The sequence below is a fragment of the Chlorocebus sabaeus genome, chromosome 16, assembly GCF_047675955.1.
Source record: "Chlorocebus sabaeus isolate Y175 chromosome 16, mChlSab1.0.hap1, whole genome shotgun sequence".
Taxonomy (NCBI): domain Eukaryota; kingdom Metazoa; phylum Chordata; class Mammalia; order Primates; family Cercopithecidae; genus Chlorocebus; species Chlorocebus sabaeus.
Genome location: NC_132919.1, coordinates 71,388,905 through 71,395,143, shown reverse-complemented (window position 1 = coordinate 71,395,143; position 6,239 = coordinate 71,388,905). Strand labels below are relative to the sequence as shown.

Here is a 6,239-nt window from a genome sequence, read left to right as displayed (position 1 = left end):
TGTCTACTGATTTGTTAGTTTCCTTTTCTTTACTTCTCCCCTCACTGTCAATTTCTAGGTCATTGCTGCTCTTAAGACTTTAGCAATTGGAACAGGGTTGGTTCTGTCAATGATGCGTGAAGCAGACTTAGTGTCCCTGCTTGGCTTCCGCTGCCCTTGTGGGAGCAAAAACTGATATATGTTTGTCAGTAAAGTCTTAAGTGTAATTCAGACTGCTGAGGAAGAAAGCCCTTTCCTTGCTGGCTTTTCTCACTGAAGCTGAGAGCTACAGGAAGGTGGTAGGAGTTTTAGTGGGATGGGATGGGATGGGCTTGTGGTTAGCAGTTTTTGCCACGATCATAGGCTGCTTCACTTAGAGCACTGGCAAAGATGCTGACCTACATTCTTCCTTTTGAAGGTGATGAAGTGTCTGTCTATATCCTGGTTTATCTGTCACCCCCACCCCAAGGAAGCTGATTAAGCTTCCATAGAGTATTGGATATTGCCATGGAAAGAGCATAGACAAAATAAATTGGTGTGTATTTCAACCCCAGAGCTGCCACAGACATTTCTGGCTCAATGGAGACTTGCCTGTGGCTAGCTAACTCTGCAAGAATGTGTGAGGTCCAGGCTGGGCGTGGTGGCTCACGCCTGTAATCCCAGTACTTTGGGAGGCCGAGGCAGGTGGATCATCTGAGGTCAGGAGTTTGAGACCAATCTGGCCAACATGGCGAAAGCCTGTCTACTAAAATAAAGTAGCCAGGCATGGTGGCGTGTTCCTGTCATTCCAGCTACTGGAAGGCTGAGGCAGGAGAATGACTACAACCAGGGAGGCAGAGGTTGCAGTGAGCCGAGATAGCACCGTTGCACTCCAGCTTGGGCGACAGAGTGAGACTGTCTCAGAAAAAAAAAAAAAATGCCGGGTGCGGTGGCTCACGCCTGTAATCCCAGCACTTTGTGGGGCCAAGGCAGGCGGATCACTTGAGGGTCAGGAGTTCAAGACCAGCCTGGCCAACATGGCGAAACCCTGTCTTTACTAGAAGTACAAAAATTCACCTGGCACCGTGGTACACACCTATAATCACAGCTACTCAGGAGACTGAGGCAGGAGAATTGCTTGAGCCTGGGAGGTGGAGATTGCAGTGAGATGAGATCATGCCACTGTACTCCAGCCTGAGTGACAGAGTAAGGCTGTCAAAAAATAATGTGTGAAGTCCAGTCTACCCAGAGATCAAAAAGTTGGCAGAGCCTTATTCTCTCTGAGCCCCCCCGTTTGCATTCCTCCCTATCTTTACTAAGTGTCCCTTTGAATATTCATCAGGCCAGGTGTGGTGGCTCATGCCTGTAATGCCAACACTTTGGGAGGAGGCAGCAGCAGGAGGATTACTTGAAGTCAGGAGCTTGAGACCAGCTTGGGCCACATAGTGAGACCCCCCCCTTACCCTTCTCTACCAAAAAAATCTTAAAAATTAGCTGGGCATGGTGGCATGCACCTGTAGTCCTAGCTATTCAGGAAGCTGAGGTGGGAGGATGCTTTGAGCCCAGGAGTTCAACTCGGCATGGGCTGTGATCACACCACTGCATTACAGCCTGGGTGACAGAGTGAGACCCTGTCTCTAAAAGTAAAAGAAAGCAGATACACCAATAAGAATGAGAAGTTGGGAATAAGATGTGACTTTGTGACTTTGGTTTTTTTTTATATATATGTTTTGTTTTTTGTTTTTTGTAAGACTGAGTCTCGCTCTGTCACCCAGGCTGGAGCAGTGGTGCGATCTCTGCTCACTGAAAGCTCCACCTCCCAGGTTCACGCCATTCTCCTGCCTCAGCCTCCTGAGTAGCTGGGACTACAGGTGCCCACCACCATGCCCGGCTAATTTTTTCTGTATTTTTAGTAGAGATGGGGCTTCACTATGTTAACCAGGATGATCTCGATCTCCTGACCTCGTGATCCGCCCGCCTCGGCCTCCCAAAGTGCTGGGATTACAGGCTTGAGCCACCATGCCTGGCTGGTTATATTTTTAAAATATCTTGAGAGGTGTTAACCTTGACTGCTGAGGGAGAACAAAAGAGAGCCAAGATTGAAATTTTATTTACATTTGTATCTGTCCCTAGCAATTAGCGTAGTGCCTAATACCTGGTAGGTACTCAATAGTTGCTGAACAGATAAATTAACCAAATAAGATGCTGCCTTTTCCTCCATGGTGAGAACAGTTCTAAGGTGAAGGTAAATGTTGGTACTTTTGCACAAAGGTGGAGCAGGCCCCTGCATAAGAAGGGTGCTCTGTCTTACAAAATGTGTCTTGGCACAGTTTTGGAGCATTAGCCTCACAGATGCATTCCAATCACTCCCTCTGATGTAGTGGCATTTTGCTTGAGGCAACTTCCATGTTGCTGGTGGGACGCTTTGGCTATGCGGGGAAGAGTCTCACCTGCAGGCTGGCAAGAGAGCTGCCTGTCTGGATGTTACTCAGTGTGGCTAGATTGGCTAGAAGTTGGGTATCTAGGCAAGGGTTTAGGAAGAAGCCCATCTTTGATGTCCCACTTTTTTTTTTTTTGAGATGCAGTCTCGCTCTGTCGCCCAGGCTGGAGTGCACTGGTGTGATCTCGGCTCACTGCAAGCTCCGCCTCCCGGGTTCACGCCATTCTCCTGCCTCAGCCTCCTGAGTAGCTGGGACTACAGGTGCCCGCCACCACGCCCGGCTAATTTTTTGTATTTTTAGTAGAGACGGGGTTTCACCTGTTCGCCAGGATGGTCTCGATCTCCTGACCTTGTGATCCGCCCGTCTTGGCCTCCCAAAGTGCTGGGATTACAGGTGTGAGCCGCCGCGCCCTGCCTGATATCCCACTTTTTAACTTAGGGAAAGTTGTGATCTCAGGTTCCTCCTGAAAAGATAAAGTACCTTCTAAGATACCTTCTCTTAAGCTACAAACAGTGCAGGTCTTCCTCTTAGAAGCAGTGTGTTCTGTAAGGGGAGAAGGTGTGCCCTCTGGCCTCCCCTTGATTTTCAACCCCAGCCCCAAGGCACTGGCAGTGGAAGTTAATTGGGTGCAAGGGGCTTGGGTAAAGGCTGAAGACTGGTGAGAGGAGAGAGCCAGCTTCGTTTTTTAAAAAGCTCTAATTGAGTTCTGAATCAGCCTCACTCCCTTTGATCCCTCCTCTGTTTCCCACACTGCCTGAAAGAGCTAGATCAGCACTTTATAACAAGGGTGCGCCTGCTCCCCGCACCGCCCCCCCTCTCCTGACGCTCTCTGCTGCCGCCATCCACTGCTTGTCTCCTCCAGTTAAGATAATGAAGATGCTGAGAGATAAAATGTGTATTTAATAAGGGTGGGGGTAGGGAGGCGGAAAGGGGCAACCAGGGCCTTCCCTAGTTTGGGGCCTCGCCAAGACTTAAGCTGAAAGCAAAGCTAGAGTAAGACTTGGCCCCAGGGTGTGGGGGTTTCTGGGCCTCAATCCAGCTGACTTCACTGCCTGCTGTTTGCCCTAAATTCCCCCACCTCCACCCTCTCACCCCCACACTGCTTTCTTCTTGCTCCCAATGGGAAAAAGGACTCTTGCTTCGACTTTCTTTTCAGCTGGTAACTTGGCCTTTGGTGCGGTCCCCCCACCCCAGTGTCAGCTGCAAGGTCGGGCTAGGGCAGCCCCCTCTAGCCTAGGCCTGTAGAAGCTGTGGGTTCACAGTGGGGGGTGAAAAAGCTGGAGTTAATGAAGACCAGCTGCTAGTCTGGGTTCTGCCTACAGCTAGCTGGAGGCCGGCCTTTGGTGGTGGTTGATGGGGGATGGGGTGACCTCCATCCATGGGCACAAGGATATCCTGTGGCAGCTAGGCTTGTGCTTCTCTCTGAGCTTAGTTTTATCCTTAGTCTGTAAGAGAGTAGTCTGTTTTCTTCTTCCCCTACTCCTCTCCTCCCCAAATAACACTCAGCTCTTATTGAACTTTATAACTGTAGTGGTGGCCCAGCTGAGATCTGAGGATCTCCAAACCCTTTTGTAAACACTCATTAACTGCCTGGGAAGAACGAAGAGCCCTGTTTAACAGCTGGGAGAGAACTGAGGCACATTAGGGTGAAAGGCTTGACCTAAACTCACCCCATGGACTCCACCCTGGGGCCTTCCATCCTTAGTCCAGCTCCTTTACTCAGTTCTTCCTGCAAGACAGAAAGAGGTGGAGGCATTGCTGGTGTCTTCTCCCCTTCTAGGCAAAGGCCATGCCCTCTCCCCTCAAGTCTGTCCCTGACTTCCTCTGGCCCTTCCCCTCATGACATTTTCCCTGCTCTGCTGCTAGAGATATGTGCAACTCTCCTTGCAAAATGTTCTCAATCCACAACTTCAGAATTCTTATCCACCTTTCTCTTGCCCATGTAGTCCACCAAACCTGAATTCTCCCTTTTGAGCTACTGAGAAGACTGGCTATACTAAACCGAATCACTGACCTTGAAGTTGATCTGTTGTATTGAAGTCCCTCTGCCCCTAGATTTATCCTAAATGGTATCTAGGAAAATATTCTCTCTTTAACTTGTTTATTCTGGTCATAAAGATTCGGGACATTACTAAGGGCTGGGTAGGGGCACTAGTTGACCTCTAGATTCTGCATCCTGTTCTTCCACTGCCAGTCACCATTTCCAGTAATAGATGTAACCCAAAGTCCTTTTTGTTTCTTTCTCCTTCCCTAACCCCACCTGTTTATACTCTTGCCTATATATGTACATTTGCAGACCCCACACATTCCCAGGTACACATACATTGGTCCTACCTTTCCCCCCCTGTTTCCAGCTGCCATCTAAGTGAGCCTGCACTTTTTACATGCTGAAAATCTGTTTTTTTCCCCCCTGGATGGCCTCCTAGGCACTTGGGAATAACTGGGAGGGATGAAGGGACTCCTGCAGTCCATGAGGAAGAAGACAAAAGTGAGCGCCCAACCAAATGAATGCTCCCTTCCCAAAACCTCTAGCCGAATGCCTTAGCAGGAGTGGCAGGGAAAGAGATCTTAACCCCACCTCCAGCACCAAAACCTAAATCCATCTGCTCAGGGCAGGCAGGAAGAAATGTCTATTTTCTCCTGTTTCATGCCATCCTATCCTCAAGTTGTCCATATGCTGTGTATTTGAGACAGGGAACTGTTCCTGTCCCCAGCCGACGACCAGACGCCCATCTTTCTTCCAGTGGGTTATTTCTTCCCAATCAGTCCTCCGCTCTGCGCCGGCTGACCCAGTGGAAGAGGGCGGGGAGAGCCTTCTGCTTGCCGAGTGGGCTTTAGGACCCAACGGGAACCCGTGCCTCTTGCAGCAGCCTAACCCAGAAGCAGGGGGGAATCCTGAATCGAGCTGAGAGGGCTTCCCCGGTTCTCCTGGGAACCCCATCGCCCCCCTGCCAGCACACACCTGAGCAGGTAGGACCATGCACACCCCTTCCCAATTCTTCTTTGGCCGCCTTTGACCCTGGCCTCTGCTTCTGATCTAGCCGTTTCCCTCTCGCCAGTTCTGGCTTTCCCCATCCCTCCTCTCCCGTCGCTCACTGTAGTACTGGGAGGTGGGAGCCTGGGAACAGTGGGGTGTCTGAAAGCTCAGAGCCCCCTGCACCCTCCAGTACCCTTCCTGCGTTTCTCCTGAGGCAGTTCCCGGTCTCTAGCTAAGAGTGGGGAGTAGGGGGAAGGTCTGCCCAGGCCCCACGCCCTTGCACCCTCCTTTGCAGTATTGCCTAATACCCCTTCCCCCACCTCACCTAGACTGGAGAATTGGCAAGTGCTGGGGTAACAGAGGAGAGAGCCAGAGAGAGACCTGAGCTTTCCCCGAGGGATTTCTTTCTTGCTTCCTCGCCCAAAGAACTCAGGACTTTGCCCCCACTCCCTGCTCACCTTGTAGGGGAACTAATGTCCCCTTCCAGGTTCATCTCACACTTGGGTGGCTAAAGGCTTTGCTGGAGGGTAGTGGAGGTTGTGAGCATTTTGGTGACCTTTTCCTCTAGGAAAGTTCTTTCAGCTTAGAGCCCCCATCGCTGTCAACATCTCAACACCTGCTGCAGAAGCCCCCACCCCACCCGTGTGTGTGTGTGTGTGTGTAGAGACAATGTGGTTGTAAGAGCTAGAAGCTTTGGATAGAGGTGGCTGCATGCATTGAAGGGGAGGGATACCAGAATGTGGCCCAGGCCAGAACAGGCTCAGTCCAGATGGCTAGGGAAGGGAGTGTAGACCAGATTGAGGAGGTCACCCAGCCTTGCCAGCTTCCTGAGCTCCTTGGCTTTCAGAATCTCAGGCTCCTGG

The 6,239-nt window shown here is 50.7% G+C and overlaps 1 protein-coding gene across 1 annotated transcript in view; it reads left to right on the top strand.

The window, feature by feature from the left end:
* Positions 1-5,246: 5,246 nt before the first annotated feature.
* The window catches only part of RARA (retinoic acid receptor alpha), a 49,494-nt gene continuing 48,501 nt past the window's right edge, over positions 5,247-6,239 (top strand). The window contains exon 1 of the mRNA XM_073005333.1: positions 5,247-5,369. The gene's annotated coding sequence lies outside the window, so the exon portion shown is untranslated. The remainder of the gene's footprint in view (positions 5,370-6,239) is intronic.